The sequence below is a fragment of the Sphaerodactylus townsendi genome, linkage group LG03, assembly GCF_021028975.2.
Source record: "Sphaerodactylus townsendi isolate TG3544 linkage group LG03, MPM_Stown_v2.3, whole genome shotgun sequence".
Taxonomy (NCBI): Eukaryota; Metazoa; Chordata; class Lepidosauria; order Squamata; family Sphaerodactylidae; genus Sphaerodactylus; species Sphaerodactylus townsendi.
This window is the reverse complement of record NC_059427.1, coordinates 76,438,082-76,459,753: the sequence shown is the minus strand read 5'-3', so window position 1 is coordinate 76,459,753 and position 21,672 is coordinate 76,438,082.

Genomic DNA, 21,672 nt, shown 5'->3' with positions numbered 1-21,672 from the left:
GAAAAAGTATGAGTTTTTTAAACTCTGCAAAATGTTGTAAAGAGCTAATGGTATAGCCACTGTCCATCTAGACTGGGAAGAACTTCTTTTCAAGTCTAGCTATGTTGAGCATTTAGACCCTGAAAGTGAAAGCCATAAATTTCCACAGTACAGCTCCCAAAATTAATGTCATATTGTTTTCCACAGTAATTGAATATAGCCTAAAATGGAAGGCAGATCATAAGAGGAAAATACGTCTTTCTGTTAAACTACTAAATGGCACCAGGACAAAATTCAGCACTGAGAGGGTTTTTGTACCTTTTTTTTTTTTTGAGGTGAGTCTGGTAGGTTAGTTCAAGATGTTAATAAAATGTAGGCTATTCTGATATTCTGTGAGAGAAAATTTTTTGTTTCCTCTTGTTTGTCTCAGAACAATCTTTTAGAAGTGTTAAGAAAACATTTAAAACTCAATAGACATTCCCCATGAGAAATTAAAGGCAAAGGGGATAATCCACCTGGAAATTCTACTATACAAACGCAAATAAGGTGAAAGTAACCACACAAGAGCTCAGCCCTATGAGGTGCATGTCCTTTGAAAAATGCCTTTGTTCCTTTAAACACTAGTATCTGTTTCCCTAGTAATGATATTCTCCCATAGAACTTGATATTTGTCAGCCATGATTACTGAGGCAGCTGTGCCTTGGAGACAGAACTAGGTAGGCACTAGGACCCAAACAAAGCATTCTAGAACAAAGAAGTCCAGGAAATGACAGATTAACGCACAGTTCTACCATTATCTTTCAGTGGAAAAGAATATAGTCCCTTAATAAAACAAAACTGGACACAAACTAGATATGCCTGCAGATATGCCTTTTTACTCTCTAAAAGTCTGTAAAACAAAATCAACATTTTAACATTGGTGGTAAATTAATTACCAGATGAAGATACCAGAAGTAAATGATCAATTCACTTTAAGAACTTCTAAAACTCAGCAGATATTGTAAAATCAACTGCTATTTTATGTTTTACATCCCATGATTAGTAGAAGACCCAACTGAAGGATTATAACTCTATCATTTTCAAATCTATGAAATTAGTTTGTGAGGTTTGCTTGCATATTTCATTTTTATTATGACATTGTAGAAAGGTTTCTGTTTTCTCTCTAGGCAGAATTGGTGGAGGGGAAAAGATTGGGCTAACAGCAGGGCAAATGATTTTAATGTGGCAAAAGCTCAAGGTAAATTAATACCTTTCCTGGAGTTTTCAATCAACATATATCAGAATACCAGGAAGTTCTTTTCTTTCTGGGATTTTTAAAATTCCTTGCAGTACATTCCAGTTGCTTTTATTGGACACTCTTCATATAATAGTTCTGGTTGCTCTTTGTTGTGGGGTACATAATTAAGTACCTGTCAAATAATAAACTGAAGGGATCCGGTTTCCACCATTCCCCAAAAATGGAAGACCTAAGTCAGTAATTACCAAACTGCATGCCAGGAAACATTTGTACCTCTCAAAAACATAGCTGATGTATCATAAGTGAATCAATTAAATAATTAAAGATTTTTGATTAACCCAATGTATGCACCTATCCTCTGTATGATTCAGTGCTCTGAACTGTTCTCCTGTGGAAGTGGGCTGAGAGCTGTAATTATATGTTTCTACAACAGTCGTGACAGGATGATTACATTAATAACCTGTGCAGATATGTACCTCTAATATTGGTTTTCAGAAGATGCATGCCTAGAAGAGAGGCAATACTTTGCTGAGACCAAATAGTTCTCGGTCATATACAGTGTAAATATATAATTTTGAGGGTGTAAAGACAAAGCAAACCTTTGATTTCACTGAAGCAAGACATGTGACCTATATATTATTTCTCCCAAGGGTAGGAAAGCAGGAAATGGGAGAGTTAAGCCGTTTTCCACTCTCTCCACCATAGGGCACTGTCCTCACTCTTCCCTGCTTGATTGTACTTTGGCTGCAAGTACTACCAATGTGAAAGATACCACAGAGATAAGTACCACATTGTAAGAAATCCTAGAGCAGAAGTATAAGGATAAACCAGGCCAGAGTGCAAACAGATTTCTGCAGCTGTGATAATAAACAGCCAGGGTTCATCTAGTTTATAAACAGTCCACTGTCACTTTAGGTTTTGTGACTTGACCTGCAGAAAGACTGAACTGTGTGTGTTTCAACCATGTTTCTTTTCCAACAGCACTTTTCAGGAGTATGAATCGTCATATTAAATCCTCTCCTCTTATGTATTATTCTGGTTTTATTGATATTTGTCTATTTGAGAACATGAGCAAGGTGTTGTTCTAAAAATGTTTAAATAAAACTTTGCATAATACTGTCAAATGTACCATATTTGTATGAAGAATTGTCCAGGACTTTTCTACAATGAATTTACATTTATTTATGGTGCGGTATATTTCCAGTAGTGATCAACTATGGTGTTTGAAATTCTTGATTCATATTTGCTATGCAGCTGAAAATGATATATATTGTTTTGTATTTTTTTCTCTACATCCTTGGTCAGTAGACATTTTGTTTTTCATTTCCATTCAAAATGCTTCTGTAATAATAAGAACACCTTGTGTTTGGCAACCTAATGACCTGTATTGCAGCATCCAATGTGTACAGCAAAGCTGGGATGAATCCTGTCAACAACAGGAAAATAAAAGTTGGATCATGAATGATATGGACTACAAGGCTTTGAATGAAAGGCTTTGAATGAAGGTTGAAGACCCACCTGTACGCCATGTTAATGTTTCTGGTTTGTGATAAGCCTGAAGTAAACCTGAACCTGGGCTTCTTGATGCTGAATCCCTGAAGTTACATTTGGGCATTCAGACTTTTCCAGTCACTGCTTCATACATTTTAAAAAATGGTGGTGATAACAAAGGACACAGCACTGTGTAGTCCAACAAGGGGAGCCACAAAAAGCAACTACATTTGGAGTGTCAACAGCACTAAAACTTCCCAGTGTCAGCAAACCAAATTTGAAATTATTCCTCTGGGCATAGCCCTAAAAGCATCATTTAATCTAGGGAAAAAATGTTGAAAGACATGATCCAGAAATCTTTCCAGGCAGGTTTACAAATCAAGCAAAAACAACACTGCCATCACTTCTGTGACCAAACCATCAGTATCTGGAAAACGCTACTCTGCTCATTAACCAGTTTAGTTAGTTACCTCTTGTGGTATTATAACAGTTTAATTAATTAATTCCTCTATAGGAAGGCATCTGTGAACACGACTGTATTTTCACTACTGTATTTTCACTACTTATTGTCAAGCAAAATTATTCTAGAAAAATATTTAGTAATGTGACTATCAGGAACTGGGAATCATTAGATCCATAAATCCATAACATCTAATTCTGCCCTTAGTGATTGAACATCATATGTACATTAAAGATTGTGTCCAGTACTTCAAAAAACCCTCAATTCAAATAGACCTATTCAAATCAATGGTTTAAATCCCCCCTAACAGTTGGGCTGTGGCCTAATTCTTCCATTCATATTCTTGGTCTTTTAAAAAAGCCCTTTTATATCAGACCAAAGAATTTTCTTATTTCCTGTGTCTTCCTCTCCCCTATTTTCTCATTTATTAGTTGATACAAATTACAAGTTAAAGAAAATCAAAACCACAAACATTTACAGAAACAAAGAAAAATAAAATTACTATATTAGTTGCCATTTCTTGAACACATGTTTAAAGATCTTCTGTTCCATCTATTAAACTGCCCTATTTCTTTCAAGAGAGCTGTATAAGCATCTAAATATTCCAGCAAACCTATGTAAATATTGTCTTAGGGGAAAAATCCAGGTTCAGCACTGGCAGGTTGTATTAGGCTCACTGTGTAAACAAATGAATGACATAAAAAAACACTTTAGCATGTATTGTCGAAGGCTTTCATGGCCGGATTCAACTGGTTGTGGTGGCCATGGTCTGGTGGATCGTGTTCCTAAAGATTCACTTGGATCTGTGGCTGGCATCTTCAGAGGTGTGCCATAGAGGGAAGTCTGTTACACACTGTCCAGAGAGAAGGGAATGTTTTAGTGGGGTATATATTGTCCATGTCCCAGAGTGGGGAACCAATCAGTAAGTGTTTGGGTGGAACTTGTTATGCAAAGATGTGGTTGATAGTATTGTATTGCGAGTGGGACTTATCAGTCCAGGAAGTGATTCACATTTTCATGTCCTGCAGCAGCAAAAGTATTGGTGAATGCAAATCCTGTGTTTGGGTGGAGTCCATTGTTCATGAACTTAGAATGCCCTTGGGATTTGCTTTTGGTGTTTTTAAGTACTGGAAGTACACAGTACACAGCTAGGGTTGTAATTTTCCCCTTCCTAACACTAGGGGTTGTTTCAGAGAAGTTACAGTTTGTACGTTCTCTTTCTCCTGCAAAGGAATGTAGCCATTCTCATTTTTTTCAGGGAAAGTGTGCGATGTCTTTTTAGGGATTGGTGTAGCTGTAGAAAATGCTATATTAGCATCTAAAGATACATCCGTTTGAACTGCATCAAACTACTTTCTATTTCCTTACATATACATTGACCACACAACTACAAGACTTTTCTGTTCTGCCTGTTTTGCAGGGTGACTGGGTTTATTTCTTTTTTATCCATCTGATGCCAAAAGAGATTTTAATGGCATTTTAATTTTAATTTAATTACATGTTCTCTATTGGATTTAATTAAATGTAGCTGGGAACAAGGATCTGCATTTTCCTCTTGAAAATAAAACATAAAATCAGTCTGAATTTCCAACTCAAAATAGAGCTGTCATGAAATTGTTAACATCACTACCTACAAACCTACATTGTCATTCAGTTAACTAATTCTGTTACTAGTGTAGGGTCATTCTATACATGGGAGTTGGTACAACATTTTTCGAGCTAGCTGGAATGCAGAGATAGATATAACCCCTGAATCATAAATTCAGTTTCTTTCAGTGGCAGATGGCAGTTTCAGCCTTGAGAACCTGCAGCAGTAATCAAGGTGTATAAAATATTTCTATCCTGCATCCCCGCATCTGGAAAAAAAAACTGATTTAAAAAATAAGGATTTTCAAAATTGACCCAGCATGACAATCTGTCTTTTCTTCTAGTTTTCACCCTCAAAATGAAATTCCATATTATCATACTCAACATGACTATATTGGACCATTGGCCATAATGCCTAGTTGACATGACTCTTAGTATAACAGCAGCAGAACTGGGATTGCTTTGCATGTTAATATTGTCCAGCTATAAAGATACACAATATAAATGTAAACATGCAATGAATTGGTGGGGTGGTAGAATAAACGATGGAATGAATGGTAAGATAGACAATGAAAAAAACTCTGAACCCTCACTTTATAAGACTGTAGTGCTTTGTTTCATGACTACCGCAACCATTTTGAAATTTCCCCCTCTAAAACAGCTGATGGAGGTGTGGTTTAATATCAGATTCACACTAGATTGGAGAGTGAGTGGGGATAGGGGTGAAGGGATATACTTGAACTTATAAATTAGATCACTTTAAGGAGAAAGGAATTGGGATTGGGTGGTATTATTGAAACTATTAATCCCCTTCCCTCTGTGCTGCAGCCCCAATTCCATGAATGCTATTTAGCAATTGACAAAAGGTCAGATTTAAGTATGGCTCTCTGTGTTTGATCCTTAATGTTTACAAAGCACATCTCAAACATATTAAGCCCTTCCCATATTTTATCTCAGTAATCCATTCCTCACAAGAGCTCTGGAAGGCAGGTCAGTACTATTTTTACGATGCTGCGCAGGGGAGACTGAAGCTGAAAGTAGTATGTTGGGGGCCATAGTGAACAGTAGTGAACTGCTGACTGAAATAAAATTTTAAAAGGAAATTTCCCACTTCACAGCCTTAAATGATCACTTCTATTAGACTACAGCGTCTATTTCTTCTCAAATATACAAGAATTAGCAGTAAAACCTGTTGAACCAAAAAATATAACAGGTGCTAGAAAACTTGGTGGGTTAAGAGTGCCCACCAAGGGGATAATCCTTTCTGCATTTCTTCCCCACTTGGTTCAGCGTCACCAGAAACCATAGGGAGCAACTTTTGCTCCCCTGTGTGATCCTTCCCCCCCGCACTCACACACACACACAGGATCCCACTGCTCCTTCACTTTCCCTTGACCCCGCTCCCCTTCCATGCCCCAAGATCTGTTCACTGCCATGGAGGCTGGAGCTGCTGGAACTGTCTCCTTGCTTCTCCCCCTTCCCATGCTCTCCCTCCCCCCCACACCAGGCTGCTGCTCAGCTGTTCTAGGCCCAACATACCTCTCAGACCTGCCACCATATCCCTTGGCCTGACAACTGGCCTGGCTGGTGTGCTGGCTTTCATCTGCCCACTGCTCCCTATGGTCTGGGTGCCTGCAAAAGGTAAGCGGTTTCCTGCTTCATCAGGCAGGCAAGAGAGGTGGGGGAGTCACCCAGCCCAGCATTGCCTTCTCACCTCACCTGGTTGCTGCGGTGGTTCTTCAGGTTCCTGGAGACACTGTCAGGATAAGAAAAGGGGGTGTCAATCATCAGCTTATATGAGTCCCAAGACTTCTCTGTATCGGGACTGGCCAAGTCTTCTCTGTGTTGCAATTGACTGGGAGTCACCATCTGGCTCTTGGCTTACTCAGTTATGTGTAGAGATTCTTAGTCTTAGTCCAATTGGCCATGCTGGCAGGGGCTGATGGGAATTGTAGTCCATAACATCTGGAGCGCCAAAGGTTCGCCACCACTGTTTTAAACAGTCATTCCTAGGCATCATGGAGCTAATCCTAGAGAGTTAGTACACTGTTGGCCTGTGCCCTAGTTTTAATTGTGTGTAGCCCATCTAGACAAGACTACTTTGTATCTCAAAAGCAAGGAGATTGTATGTACGACACCAAGTATGGTTTTGCTCTCTCTCATACAGTAATGCTGTCCAATTATATTAACAGAGGTTTCCACACCAATATCAGGGCACAAGCAATGCAGACTCCACCCTTAATACTAATATTATATTTTTGGCACCCTGAGTGGTGCCATTATGTTTCTCATACAGCCAAAGAACACACCAGAAAGCATTTTCAAACTCCAGGTTGTGTTAACCTATACTCCAGATTTTTGCAGTTACCTCAGCCTCACAGCACACAGTTAGTAAACTAGTATTTCAAGTGTGGCTGCATTGCTAAGAATCCAATGAAAAGTTTGGTTGGAAACTGGTCTTTTTAAAAAGGAGTTGGGAAAGGTCTTTTTTAAAAGGAGTAATATAAGAAATAAGGTCACTGTTAATACATGCAACTATCTCTGGCTTCATTTTGTTTGTTTTTGACTGCACCTCTCAACAGCATACAAATTCCCTTTGTGTTTGAAAGGAGAACAGATATTTCAAATTGTCTTAACCCATAAACAACAGATGGTCCAGGTACATAACTTTAATATGACCACAGAACATGAAAAAAACCTAATGCTTTTCCCCCTGCTAGCTACATAGACACTGAATAGTTATAATCTTTTTCCACCAGAAGGGGAAGCGTTTAGACTTACGTTTACATGCCATGGTTGGAAATCTCTCACCTCTACCCTTGTTCAGTGGAACAGCAGAAGGGAGGGACATTGCACACAGGGCTGTATCTACAGTTCTTTGAAGGAAGGCAAAAGTACAAAATGATGCCTTATGTATTTCATATATATACAGTTGTGGAGGTCACCTGACTGTGCCTGTAAGAACACATAGGGGTGTGAGACAAGGCTGTATGCTTGCTCCGTTATTGTTTGCTTTCTACCTAAATAATATAGTAGACACTCTGAAAAATGTAAGATTCCAGCCCCGCAAAGTGGCGAGCCACCATGTCCCGGTTCTGTTGTATGCCGATGACACAGTAATCCTGTCGAGAACATTTATAGGAATGAAAAGAGCTCTTTTGAAATTGTCCAGCTATTTTATAGAAGAAAAATTAGAAATACAATTCCAAAAAACTAAAATTCTTGTTTCCGAGAAAAGGCCAAAGATAAGAAAATGGCAAATCCAGGGTAATGAAATAGATCAAGTTACCAGATTTACAAATCTAGGGGTAACAATACAGGCCTCCGGTGCCAAAAATTTCCACCATAAGGCACAAGCTATAAAAGGGCAAAAAACTGCAAACAGTATTCTAAAATTTAACAAGATCTGTGGAGGCTCATATGTTCCAGCAGCTCTCAAGCTTTATAAAGCAAAACTAATCCCCCAATTAATTTATGGTTCCTTCCTAGGACCTTCCCACCATTCGTTTAGCACTTTGGATTTTTAAGATCCTTAATGCAGGTTCCAAAGTGCGTTTCCAACACATGGCTTAGTTTGGAAATGGGGCTGATAAGGGTAGAAGCTACTATACATCTCCTCTCCATCTACAAATGGTTGTCAGGCCATTTCAATCCCCAAGGTCTTTTTCCTTTAATACTGAGAGATAATTTTCAATCTAGGTGGCTAAAATCAGTTGTTAGTTCTCTGTACAAGATAGGTAGATCCCCCCAGGCTATTTTAGAGCTGGGACCTACAAGAGCTAAATCATTTGTCAAGCAAAGAATTTTTGATATTGAACGTCAGTCTGATTTAGCGGCTTTTTCAGAGTATCCATCTCCAGATCACCTAAACTACAAAAATGACCCAGCACCCTATATATATTTCCTAGAAGGAAGTAATAAGAGAAGAGCATTCACTTTAGCTAGAAATGACTCACTCCCCTCTAGGGTTTTGAAGGGAAGATACAAGAAAATTCACTTTGAAAAAAGGCTATGCGATTGTTCATTAAAAGAGATCGATGGAACATATGTTTTTCAGGTATCCTTTGCTGGAAGAGCCTCGCAAAGATATGTTGGGTCTGATATTAAAGAGATTTGCTGGAAATAATAACAAATATATATTAAAATGCCACTTCAGGGAATAGATCCTAATATTACATCACCAGTTGCAAGGTTTTGTGTTTACTTATGTAAATTGAAGAATGTTGAAGAACAATGAAAAACAGGGGGAAGTGACTTTTTAAATAGAAACTGACAACTACCATTATAAGTTTTGATCTTCTTGGCCGTTGAAATAAGCAGGAGTATTATTTAAATTGTATTTTGCACTACTTAAGAAGGTTTTAAGTTAATTTATTTAAAACTGTATGTAAATGTTTTGGTCGAAGACTGTAAATAAATATTATATATATAGTAAGTCCCCACAGGCACTTTTTAGTAAGACTGCATAGGCATTTTATAAGTCTGGAAATTTTAAAATTTTAATCCCTGTTACCAATCAATGTATTTTATTTACTGTTTCGCTATTATGGTGAGACGGGATTTTAAGTACTAGTCATTGACTGCAAACAAATAATAATTATAATATTCAGTTCACGTGAATACCCTCAGACTACATATTACCTTTAATCTGTGTTTCTAGTGTTCTTCTAGTACAAATATAGTCTATGCTAACGGTACTGTCATTGTACTGGTTGTTGACTGTAAATAAATGATTAATTAAAAAAACCAAGGGAGGGGGGATAGAGATTGAAAATGTTCTACAATTTTTTTGGAGGGGGGGGTTGTGCAGAAAGGGCCACTGTGACCTGTCAACTCCAGATTGGGAAATTCCTGGAAAATGTGTAATGAAGTCTGAGGAGGGCAGGGTTTAGGGAAAGAGGCATAGGCTGGATATTATGGCATAGAATCCATCCTCTGAAGCAGCCATTTACTCCAGGGGGACAGATGTCTGTGTCTGAAGTTCAGTTATCATTATCAACTCCTCCCCTTTCATACTCTGTTTCAAGGCTTCAAGGTTGCAGCATATTGATTTTTAGCTTCAGCTAAAGTGATACTTTTCCATAGTGGTTATCACTGACACAGCAAAAGCAATTTTTAAACAGGGGTAAACAGATTAAACATACACACATCATATTGTATGTTTAATTTATATACCGCCCTCCCCCAAAAGGCTCAGGACTTTGTGTACAACAGCATAACAACATCAGTAATTATAACATCATACTACAACCTCAAAACAGAATATCAAAACAGAATAAATAAACATAGCGTCATAACATATCATCAAGTATAATATTATAAACAACGGTAAGCAGAACATTATAAAAACATATCATTATAACCAATAATAAACCTAACATTTTAAACAGCAGCAATCGTTAAGTTTGTGCAATGTCACATTGTAATTGCACCTAGGTCCTAGGATAATCCCCTAACCCCACCCTAGACAATATAGTTCCACTACTATTTACTGTACCACCTTCAACATGCCACTGAGCACATAAATGGGCTAGTGGCTACTACCACTGTCAGGATAAAATATACTGATTTGGATCCTTTGGGCCTTTCCTCCCCACATTGATCCTATCAGCCTTACTGGTGATTCCTATCATTCTAGAGTTGTTCCAATCTGTTAAATTCCATGTTAGAACTGGGACTATTGTCCATCCCTGCATTCTGGAAGCAGGCCCATGGGAACATATCCAACATTCCTATAACTTTGTATCATTAATTACTGAGACAATCCCTTGCACCAATTTGTGATATTCATTTTGATGCCACCCAGCCAGTACTCTATAGGAACATATACGGATCAATGTAAAGAATCCACAACTTCCCAAAAATCTCCTGGTACCCTTCAAAGTCTTGTCCACAGTTAAGGTAATGCCAATAGTTTATTTGGAGCAATTCTCTTGAATGACACAGAAAATGATAATGTAAGCTATCTTCCTCCTCCACTTCCCACACTCTTACCTCTGGGAGAGTATTATCTATTTGTTGGTAATAATATCGGCAATATGTTACATTATGTTTTTTCCTGGTCAAATAAAAAAGGTCCCAAATCAGTGGTGGGATCCAAAAATTTTAATAACAGTTTCCAATGGTGGTGGGATTCAAACAGTGGCACCGCCGCACACACACACCTCCTGTCCCTTTTGGGCAGGGAGGTTGCTTTAGTAACCCCTTCTCGGCACTCAGAAAAAATTAGTAACCACTTCTAGAGAAGTGGTGAGAACTGGTTGGATCCCATCTCTGTCCCAAATCCACACTTTTTATATGTATCCTTCCCCAATTCCAATCAGATCCCACCCACTCCCACCTTTGGAAATAGAAACCTTTGCAGAGGCATCCCTCCTCTCTCAGAAGTGGTTCTGTAGCTTGCAAAGAGTCTTCAAAGGAGCAAATTTCTCATATCTCTCTTTGCTGCTCCGATCTATGCTATCTTCTTGTTGACAACTCTGATCATGAACAGTCCAGAACTTTAGCATAAGTGTTGGCACTGAATACACATGTGCTTTAACCAGTATTCCCAGTTGCAGGACTGCCACCTAGTACACTGGAGAGCTAGGGATAGCCCAACCTCATCCTCGGCCCTATTATTAAAGCCACCACCTCACTCCATTTACATTAGGTCTGACCTGGTACCAAGCAAATATATTACCTCTAGTACCCCTCCTTTCACCTCTCTGTCGGCAATGAATCCTCCCCCAAAGATGATTACTATCTATATATTCCCACTGTTCCCACTTCATGTGGGTGCACAACCATCCACCATCCAAAGTCAGTCCATATTCAAATTTCAGAAGATCTTCAATTTGTAATGTCATTTGCTTTTTAAAAATGGTGTGTTTACTGACCAAATCTAGCAGTGGCTGATTACATTGCTAACAGCAGCTGGCCTTGCCACTACACTCCCCAGGCTCCACCCACCAAAATTTCCTGGTATTTTCTAGCCCAGAGCTGGCAATCTTATAATAAGAGTAAGTTCCCACTAAGTACTCTTTTTACTGGTGTTCCTGGAACTAATTTCTGATAAGGGCCACCACAGCACAGGAGCAGGAAGGGCTCCTGTCACCCTATAGGATGGATAGCAAATACAATACAGTCTTTGACAAAATTTACCCATCAATCTAAGTTCCAGACATAATTGTAATAGCAGCAAAGATAAACTTTCTGTTGTACATGACTAAGACTACAATTCTGTGCATTAACTTCCACATTCAAAAAAGATGAGCACATATGGGAGTATACTTGGGAAATCTAGCATACGTCTATGGCTCTTCTGAACATTAATGCAAGTTGCTTTGCTTCATATCATTCACATGTAAGCCACAACACATGGAGGATATTGTGATAACACCACAAACCACCTGCCTTCAGCAGCTGTGTTTTTAAATAATGGCCAAAACATCTGGTATATGAGAACTTCTTCAGTCTTCATAACACTGTAGCGATCTATACAAACCACAACACTGTGTATAGCTATCACATTACACTGTACATCTGTGACCATAAACAGAGACAGAGTTTTCAATCATTCTAATCTGCATATAATGGTTTTTTTTTTCAACTTTGCCTATCTATTGCATGGCATAGGTTTCTGGACTTTTAGATATTTTTTCTCCTAGTTCACTATCCTTCTCATTAAAATCTGAGAATATTTCCAGACCAGCATGCCTGTGCTATCATTTAATTCCATCCCTTGCTATCCAGTACTAATTATTTTCTGTAATATGCATTTATTTCTTCCAAAACCATGGTCAGATTTTTACACAACATTAATTGTAAGTGATGGTATCTCCACTCATACACATCTGAATAAAATATATTACAGTGGAACAAAAAAAAAAGCGGGAGATTGCAAAAAAGCAAATATGCTCCATCCTCTCCTTAGATTTTCCTTTCCTGGTCATGCATAGTCAGGTGAAATAATTAAATTATACTGATAGGATGCCTCAATAATAGCCTCAATAACATGGACTTAAATGGTTGCCATACAAACTGTATTAGCACTGGCTGACTGAAAGATTTGCTCACTATTTATTTATATTTTGGCTTTGTAATAGTATGCAGTGACAATCAATCTGTGGGAAGGAAGATGGAACATCTGGAGCAGAGGTGGGATGCAGCCTATTCGCACCTATTTGGTAGAACCAGTTACTAAAATTTTCTCAGTTCAGAGAACCGATTATTAATTATTAACTCCACTAAGGACAAGGGGGTAATCTCTGTCCCTGGGTACAACAAATCTCGTCAAGTGGGGGATGCAAAATCGCCTCCCATGACCCCCTGCCCCCCATGGCACCCCCATGTGTGTATGAACTGTATGAAATAATACAATATATAGCATTCTAAAAAAATTTGTTCATTGGTATAAAGGTTGGGAAAGTATTATAGGTAAAGATTTTTCATTCTCTTTTTCCCCCTTGAAATTTATATTGGAAAGAGAGGAGTTTAAACTACTCTTTTAGATTAAGGATTTTGGATTTCTCCCTCTGTTAGTTTTCTTTCAAGTGGAATAGATAAAGTAGTTATAGGAATCTGAAGGGGAAGTAGAAAGTAGGGAGGGAGGGAAATATGGGAAGGAGGAAGGCAATATAGGATGTTTTAGTTGGGGGGGTTGAGAGAGATACACAATTAGATACGTTTGTAAATGTTAACAATTGTAAACAATTTTTGGTTTCTCTCCTTACTTATGTTATTATTTAAAATCAATCAATATAATTATATAAAAAAGAAATAATACACTACCTTTCGGTATATTGCTTTTTTAATACTTTAAACAGTCATTATTTTAATCTAGAGGCGGGGCGAAGGGGAACTGCACCTGTGTCCTTGCCACGGCCCCGCCCAGAAATGCCCCACTCCTGGAATGCCTGGTCACGCCCCCATCGTGCCCTGCCCAGCCCCATTGGCGCTATGCCACTGTTTGAACCCTACCACCATCGGAACCTGTTACTAAAATTTTTGAATCCCACCACTGATCTGGAGGTTCAGTGAGCAGTTACCAAACTGTATATATGGACCATAACCTAAGATCAATAAAGAGCAGCCAAAATTCTAGAAGGCCTTCCCACATTTTCCCCACTCACTTTCTAATTACACTTGGTGAGCACCATGAAAGGGTACCACGGAGATCTCCCATCTACAGTCTGATATCTTCCTATCTGTCTATGGTTTTCATCAACCAAAATGCTGCCTATGAGATGGCCACAATTACTACATAGGGGTAGTCACCATTTTTGTAGACCTGTGACCTGCATTACTGCTGGTAAGTGATATTCATAATTTTGTAACAATCCAGGGTTGCCTACTTGAGACTGTCGCTATTGAAGTCTTTTTTCTGGGATCCCTGCATCAGGTAGGGGCACAGGATGATACTCCATTTGCACTTGGGGTACTAAGAAGCTTTGATGATTAATTTGCATGTAGTCAGAAAAGTCTTGATTCCATTCATGGGGTTCAGCATAATCACAAAGAACAGCAGTGTTTGTGTGCCTGCAGATACAGCCCTTTTTACTGGATCTGAGGTGACCTGACCCACTTCATAACTCCTGCAAAGGCAGAAAGGTGGTTTGGGTCTCCAGTTGCTGCAACATTACCCCACCAAGAAACTTTTTTGATGCTCAGTGAGCATCAAGTTTAAATGGCAGGTTTTTAAAAAAGGTAGCAGATTTAGAAAGCTGGGGTGGGAAGCCACAGTGGTGTGTGGGCTTTAGTAAGATCCTTGCTCCTCACAATGGGATCAATGTTGAAATTCTCCACTGTATTGTGAAGTTGGGGTATGAATGCCAATCTTCAGGCGGGATGTGAGGATCTCTTGGAATTACAGCTTATCTCCAGACAACAGCGATCACTTTCCCTGGATGTATTGTCAGGGACAATACATATAGATTCCAACTTTTCTCCTTTAAAACTTTTCCTCAGAGCTATTACCCTCAGGAAAGATTACTGGTTGCCCTTCTCTCATTCAGGATCTTCCTAATTCCTAACAATTCTCTTCCTCCCAATCTGGCTGCCACCCTCTGGCACTAACTGCCACTCTCCACTGTTTAGAATTTTTTCTGATCCTCCTGTCACTCAAGGTTCCCAGAGCAGCACAACACATCATCCCCGAACCAGGTGACCAGTTACCATAGACTGGTGTGTAGTCGACCCACGTGGTCAGCGTAAGAACGAGACGAGACGCGGAGATAACATCTGGTGGAGATCGCCAGCAGCGGGAGCCCGGAGGTCCGTGTTCCTAGCGAGTCTCCCGCGTGCTGGTTCCTGGCACCTTTTATTGTTACTCTATCGGGGGCGTGTAGGAGGGAGGACCGGGGGAGTTCCGGGAGAGCGGGAGGCGGGAGGTCGGGAGATCATCATGTGATGCATGATCTCACCTGGCTACGTATGGAGAGGAGCGTAAGCGTCTGAGCCTAATCCTCACCTGGGGGCAAGACCATTGTCCCTGCGCCCGGTGACTGGGCCAGACAGTTCATGACCCGTGACTCATAGGGGGATGAGGAGTGGGGGTGCGGTAAGCACCAGAAGGTCGTAGGGTCCGCTTACGTCCCAACGTTCTACCACGGTGCTGCTGGGTCAGCAGTGCATTACTACATCTCCTCCTTTTACATTTTAGAAGGGGGACCGAAATGCTAAGGGGTGATTTAAAGGGACGCTTGTCTCCTCCGCCGTCTGGTCAAGCTGACCGAGCTGCTTGTGTAACATTAGAACTTGGTTGCGGGGTAAGGGAAATTCGAGGGGCTTCGTTACAGGCAATATTAGACACACATTGAAATCGTGAAACAAGATCCGATAACGAGGCAATACAATTAAACCAATGCAGAGCTGCACAATAGCACTCAACCATCCTCCCGGCAGCCAGCTCCAGAGGGCTGACCACCAATGGGGCAAAACATCATATTTCAGATTAGATACAACTTCTTGCAGCTCACGTGCTTTCATATGAATCAATTGGGAATTATCAGAAAGATTAAAACAACACATATTATGTACATTCTCACAACCTTGGTGATGTAATAACAATAAGTAATCAATAGCGCACGATTGTCTAGGGTCAGCTGACGGTGTTCCTGCTGCCTCGGAGGCCAGGGCATCCAGAGCAGTGGAGGTAGAGTTGATGGACTTCGCAAGGGCGCAGGCCAGCCGGCCAATAGTCTTAGCATTGTAAGAAGCGAGTCCGGGGACTCCCACTAGGGAAGTTGTGAGGGAGACGAACTCCGCTGAGAGGGCGCACTGACTGCCGCTCCGGCTGGAGGGGTCGAAGGCAGAGCGGGAGCGGCGGCGGCGCGTCCGGCTCCCGGGGAGGAGCCTGGGGCAGGACGATTGGTGAGGCGACTGAGGCAACAAAGAGTTCCGGCAGAGAGTCGGGCGGGAATGTAATTGAACGTTCTCTCCCCGCAGGTCCAGAACCAGCCCCTGGGGAGCAGGATGTTTCAACACGGGGGAATGTCCTCCATGTGTGTGCAGTTCCAATTGGCCGAGCCGACGAATGGGCCCGGGTCGGTTCCCTGTTTGGCTGCGCCGTGATGCGGGCGCAGGTGTTAGATTCGGTGGGTTAGCTTACAGTCTTGGTGACAAGGGAGAGAGCGCCAGCCGGGAGGGTTTGGACGACGGGTCCCAGTCGGCGCTCATAGAGTACCTGATGGATGAGGCATTCATGAAGGGCTTAGCCCAGACTCCGCTAGGAAGTCTCCGGGCGCTTTGCAGATCGGGGAGCAGGCAGGAGCTTAGCAGGCTCCCGACTCCTAGGTACTGGCCCAGGCAGAAAGATGAGACGTTTGGCAGCGGCAGCAAACTGCTCCCAGATGTTGGTCTGGTGAAAGCTCGCCAGGTGGCCGCATCGCCATCGGCAGGAGGCAGCAGAGCAGGCAAAGGATGGTGGCCGCCGAGCTGGCGGTGATGATCGCACAGAGAGCGTACAGAGGTTCTCGGGTGTCTCAGTGGTCTTGCTGGTGCGCAGCAGCTCTAGGGCTTGGCTGGTGGTCGCCTTGACGCCTCCCCAGGTCATTCGGGTCTTTGGGCGTTGGCGACGGGCGTTCCTGTTGAGATCGCTGGGCGGGATCCTTTAGAGAGATGTGTTCCATCTCCGGGATGGGGTTGGTTTCCTCCTGGCGCCATTCCATGGGTTGGCCTGTCATGGCTTAATCGGAGTCCACAGGGACCTGTAGGAAGAGGGACTGAAACACACCCCTTCCCCAGGTTATAGAGGGCGGGTCCCGCCAGGCTCAGTTCTAGAGCGGATGGCGGGAGATCGGGATCGGGTTTTTGTTTGAGTTGGGGTTTAGAGTTTAGAGTTTAATATAAGAAGGCTTGTTTTGCAGCCTGTGAAGGTTGCTTTTAATGCAATCCTCCTGGGGGCCGCCTACTCCTCTTTCTTTAATTGTTTGACAGGGAGGGCAGGAGGTAGGCGACCCTGGTGGGAATTGGCTTCAGAGCGTCATCAGGGTGGGTTAAGGCGAGGGTCCGAGCCTCGAGGGGAGGGACAGGCGGGTCCTGGGGGGATTGTGGGTATGCATGCTTAATCAGCAACACAAAAGGGGCTTTTGGAAGCCGCCTTTGGGGATGGGTGCATCCGGAGAATGATGCAATCAGGCGATTAGAGGCAGATTCCTCGCACACAAACAAAAAAAGGGGGGTTTTCTTTGCAAGGGAGTTGCACTTACCGTGACCTTGATGGCTAACGCAGGAAGCTGGATGGCGCTAAAGTTTTGTGGATCGAATTATCTTGGGAATTGCCGCCTGCCGACCGCCCCTTAAGGCGCGGTTTTATAGCGCCTGGCCTTTAACCGGTAATTGATAAAGTTGCCAGGCGCTGGGCAGCCATAACCCAAACAGGTTTGGGTATTAGGGTATAATGGTGGCAGCCCCTTTTTAACCTGGGGCCTGTCCTGGCAGTGCTGCGGTATCAGGGACGGGCCCAGATTTTAATCCAGGGAGGGCCAGTCAGCCAATTGGCCCTCCCGCCTCTACTGGTCGAAAAAACAGAAGGAGAAGAGGAGGGGAGAGGGAAACAGTTTTCTTACGGAAATTAGAAAGTAAGTTTCGGAAGGCACGATTGGGATCAATGATCTGTGACGGCTTTACCCATCCCAGACCAAAGTCGTTTTGACCTGACTCATGAGGTCCCTTCCCCAGAGATTGACATGGATGTCTACAAAACGATGGGCGGACTGTGAGCTGCCGCCGAGTCCTGGGCTGTTGACCGTGAGCTACGGATGCTCCGCTCGCGGTTTGTCTCCCCCACCCCCCAGATGTGCGGGCAAGCCTCGGTCGGCTCACTGGTCGGGCCACTCGGCTGCTCTGATGACGGTAACATCAGCGCCGGTGTCCACCAGGCCCTTGAACATACATCCTTCTATGGCGAGCTCCAGGTATGGGCGGAGCTCCCGATAGGCGTCTCCACCGCTGCGACGGTGGCGTAGGGCTGCGCCCATGTTGGCTGCTGGGGCTTGTAGCCTTTATTGGGTCGGCAGCGGGCAGCGATGGGGCAAGAGAATCAACTGAGAGCAGCTGGCTCCGGCAGGCAACTCCTGTGGATGTTTGTCCAGACTTGGAGATGGACGGGTCCTTGGTGCGTGGAGTCGATCACTCCGGGGACGATGAACAGTCCCTGTTCAGCGGCAGAGGCCTTTGGCAGCACTAGCCCAATAGTCCCGGTAGGGATGGGCTCGGCATACTGGGTTGGGGCGACAAGAACCTCGTGGGGAACTTAAAGGAGATGGGCTGGGTGCATGCGAGCGAGATGCCACGAGAAGGGGGTGGTTTTGGCAGGGGCCTTGGTGTTTGGGTCTGCTCTAGTATTCCTCCTCCTTGGTCCTGGTTGGGAGACGCCCTGGCGGGAGTTTCCCGACGGCAGTCGCTTCTCCAGTGGAAGCCTTTCTGGCAACGCGGCACGGGTTTTAGGTGGCCTTCTCCTCTCCCTGGGGAGGACCCTCCTCCATCGGGTTGTAGGCCCCCCCACCGGGCTGCCTACACTCCCTTCGAAGTGTCCGGGTCTGCCGCAGTTAAAGCAGTCATCCTGGAGGCTGCCTCCCGCCGTGGAGAGTGCCGCGCGAGGAGGCTAGCTTGGTGGGCGGAGGATCCGATGTCCTGGCAAGCCTTAAGCATGTCGGCCAGTTCAGGGTTTTTGCCCAGGCCCGTGATTGCCCTGCGGCACTCCGTGGAGGCGTTCTCTTTTGCGAGGCGCATGAGGAGCTCGTTTTGGGCCTCTTCGCTATCTACCTGCCTCTTGAGCGCTTCCTGGAGCCTGTCTCACAAACTCGCATAGGGCTCTGGGTTTTTGCCGGATGGTGGAGAAACTCTGGGTTGGCTGGCCGGCATTGGGGACTTTGATAAATGCCTTATAGGCGCACTCAGAGGCTGCACCGTAAGGGTGGCCCCAGGCAGGACAATCTGATCGTTGGGGTTGTAAAGCATCGAAACCGTGAAGTTGAGCGGCTGTGTAGGCGCCGCCGAGGCGGCGCCTGCTGATGCATTGCTGGCGGAACTCGCTTTCCCAGATCACAAATTGTGCAGGGCTCAGGAGCATGCGAAAGGTGGTTTTCCAGTCGTCCGGAACCATTAGGTGATTCCTCGCGATTGCCTCCCGCATGCCTCTCACGTGAGGGCTAGTGGATTCCTACGCCTCGCATCGCTGGCGGAGCTCCAGTGAGGATGTTATAGTTTAAAGGGCGGTATTCGACAACCCACCAATGACGCCACCCTCCCTCGGTATCTGTGAAATGGATCGCACAATGCAAGAATATCGGCATCGTCTTCTGTCAGGGTTTCTTTCTTCTGCAGATCGTGACTAATACGTTCTGCGAGAGTTTTGAAACCCGCGCCATTACGTGGCGCTGACGGAGGTGCAGTGGCGTCGGAAAATGAAGGCGGAGCAAGGGGAGGGGGCTGAGCCGCGGGAGAGTTTGAAATGGGCGAAGGAGCAAGGGGGGCAGAAGGAGGACAGGCCCAATTTAGTGGATAGAGAAAATTCCGGGGTTGAAATTGAAGGTGAAAGATCGAAAGGAGGGCGGCCTACAGCAAGTGGTTTGCCATAGGTCTGCAGGCTGATGCCGACATAACCTTGTCTCCACGCCAGTAGCAGTGACATCGGCGCCCGAGGCTCTGTGCGAAGAGTGCGCCCGATGTTTTCCCAGTCCTTAAGATTCAATGTCCCCCCCTCTGGGTACCATGGACACTGAGCTTCAATCTCCTCAACCAATTTGCGCAGCTCCCTTCTCTTTACGGGGACCCTGCCGCATTTCGCTAACGCTTTCAGTTCGTCAACGTGCTTGTCATAAGCCCTGCTTTTGCAAGCTCCCATACTCACCGGTGTTCCGTCGGACGAGAGAGCGTCCTAGGACGCGTGTCTCTGGATGCGCCGATCCAGAGGACAGGCGATACCGAAACGGTGGTCCCTGGATGCGCCGATCCAGCTGGACTTCGCATCAGCGGCCCTCTCCCAGGCGACGGTGAGCAGGGTGGAGGTTCGAGGATTCCCGGGTTTCGGCACCAGCTTGTAGTCGACCCACGTGGTCAGCGTAAGAACGAGACGAGACGCGGAGATAACATCTGGTGGAGATCGCCAGCAGCGGGAGCCCGGAGGTCCGTGTTCCTAGCGAGTCTCCCGCGTGCTGGTTCCTGGCACCTTTTATTGTTACTCTATCGGGGGCGTGTAGGAGGGAGGACCGGGGGGAGTTCCGGGAGAGCGGGAGGCGGGAGGTCGGGAGATCATCATGTGATGCATGATCTCACCTGGCTACGTGCGGAGAGGAGCGTAAGCGTCTGAGCCTAATCCTCACCTGGGGGCAAGACCATTGTCCCTGCGCCCGGTGACTGAGCCAGACAGTTCATGACCCGTGACTCATAGGGGGATGAGGAGTGGGGGTGCGGTGCGACCAGAAGGCCGTAGGTCCGTTGGCGTCCCAACGTTCTACCACGGTGCTGCTGGGTCAGCAGTGCATTACTACACTGGTGGGCACCTTCAACCATTTCTATACCTTTTGTCACATCATTCTCTGTTGCTTCCCTGGGGTCTGCTCATTCTCTGGCTCATTCCGCACATGCAGAATAATGCACTTTCAAACTGCTTTCAGTGCTCTTTGAAGCTGTGCAGAATAGCAAAATCCACTTGCAAACAGTTGTGAAAGTGGTTTGAAAACGCATTATTTTGTGTGTGCGGAAATGGCCTCTGACAGAGATGGGAGAGGTAGTCTGACAGAAGGGGGTGGCCAGCAGTTCTCCCGACTGGCCTTTTATGAAGCCTAGTGGCAAGCTACACAGGCCAAATGTGAGGCTTCGTTTTTTTTTTGTGAGGAAACAGAACCTTGTGAAAGGCTAGAGTTAGCCCAGGCCAAAAGTGTGGACTTCCCTCATCCACACCCCTTCACACCATCCCATTTGGGTTGTCATCTTAAGGTTACATCTCTGTCTTAAAAGGTCACAATGTTCAGGTAGCCACCCAGTTTAATGTCATCATTTGCATTCACCTGATAGTTGATCAGCAGGCTTTCTGCACACTCTGTCAATAGCCATCTGACTGCTAACTGGGAAGGGAAGGGAAGGGAGTGAGGGGTGGCATGCAAGGGAGGGGAGGGAGCCCGGCATCTGGACATGGCCCACCCACCCTAGCGGAGGGAGGGGGAGGGGAAGGAGGGGTGTCATGCAAGGGAGGGAAGGGGAGGGGAAGGGGCCCGGCATCTGGACATGGCCCACCCACCCTAGCGGAGGGAGGGGGAGGGGAAGGAGGGGTGGCATGCAAGGGAAGGGGAAGGAGTGAGGGGTGGCATGCAAGGTTCCTAACTGGTTCCTGTCAGTCCTCCAGAAGATGGAGTACATGTAAGTTTAGGGCCAATTTTCAGAACATGAGAAAAATTAATTAAACACTTATCTATTTCCAACTTTGTCCTTGACA